We start from the raw sequence: 1,081 nt of genomic DNA, 5'->3' as shown, positions 1-1,081 counted from the left end.
CAGGCATCATAACTATATTACAGGGTTCCTTGAATCATAACTTGGCCACCTGGACCTGGACCAATCCTTCACTCCATTCAGCAAGACCCCTGGTAGCTGGTCACAGGCTTTTGGTCTACAGAGTGAGTTGCCATGAAGCATGTTGCGTTGGTCTTCACGAGGCTTGAAAGCTGTAAGGTCATGTTTTCAGTCTTTGTGGATCTCTTGTGAATAAGAGAAGCATAAATCCCTCAAAAATTGACTGAGTGACTTCTTTCTACTGCTCTTCTCCAGGGCCCTTTATAAGCGTATCCCCCCACATGATGAGGTCCATTGTGTAGTAAAACTGAGAATTAGCCAAAAAGCCCCTCTTGGCTGGCCGCTTTGCCTCTCGTCATGAATCCATTCTCAGGGCTACTCTTGCTCATGTAGGCTATACCCCAGGCCACCATAAGCCTTGGGACTTCGGCAGTTGGGTCTGAACCCAAAGACACAATGTATGCTGAGGTCTGAAGAGTTCATTCTCCAAGACAGTGATCTTTATCTGAGGGCCTCAGGAAAAAGTTTATTTCTTTCATAAGACTCTCTTTGGCCTTGAAAATCCAAAATTAGATATTTCTTAAATCAAGGAACAAACAACTGATGGCCAGCTGCCTTCTCCAGCTGCCTAACCACAGGATTTTCCACTCCTAGATCAGACTGGCTCTTCTAGATTCGAGCCTTGATCTAATGAGGAAAGACGTATGCCTCTCCTCTGCTCCATCCCTCAGTGTGGTGCTGCCTTGCTATAGAATTTGGGTGGACACCTGGGGTGGGTGAACTCTCCTCCTTCACCCCCTGATACAGGACGGTTTGTCTTGACCTCTCAGTTTAGGCCCTTTCTCACCCCTTTTGATGGCTGCTGTTCTTGATAAAGCTGAGGCAATGCCTAGCATGTCAGCCAGGAATCTGCCCTGCTCCGACAGCTGATAAAACTCCCCTCTCCATGCACCAAAGAGCCCTCCCTTGTACACTGCCATTTTTCTATCCCATATGTGATATGTGCTCCTAGGTTTCTAATCCCCTTGGAAGAGTATCTACAATGCAGCTTAAGCCATGTCTG

General features: G+C 47.2%; 1 protein-coding gene across 1 annotated transcript in view; it reads left to right on the top strand.

The window, feature by feature from the left end:
- POU2AF1 (POU class 2 associating factor 1) overlaps window positions 1-1,081 on the top strand; it is a 27,147-nt gene that overhangs the window by 8,656 nt on the left and 17,410 nt on the right. The gene's annotated exons all lie outside the window — the stretch shown is intronic.

Source organism: Galeopterus variegatus, unplaced genomic scaffold (genome assembly GCF_000696425.1).
Source record: "Galeopterus variegatus unplaced genomic scaffold, G_variegatus-3.0.2 Scaffold3035, whole genome shotgun sequence".
Taxonomy (NCBI): Eukaryota; Metazoa; Chordata; class Mammalia; order Dermoptera; family Cynocephalidae; genus Galeopterus; species Galeopterus variegatus.
This window is presented reverse-complemented; position numbering and strand designations above follow the sequence as displayed.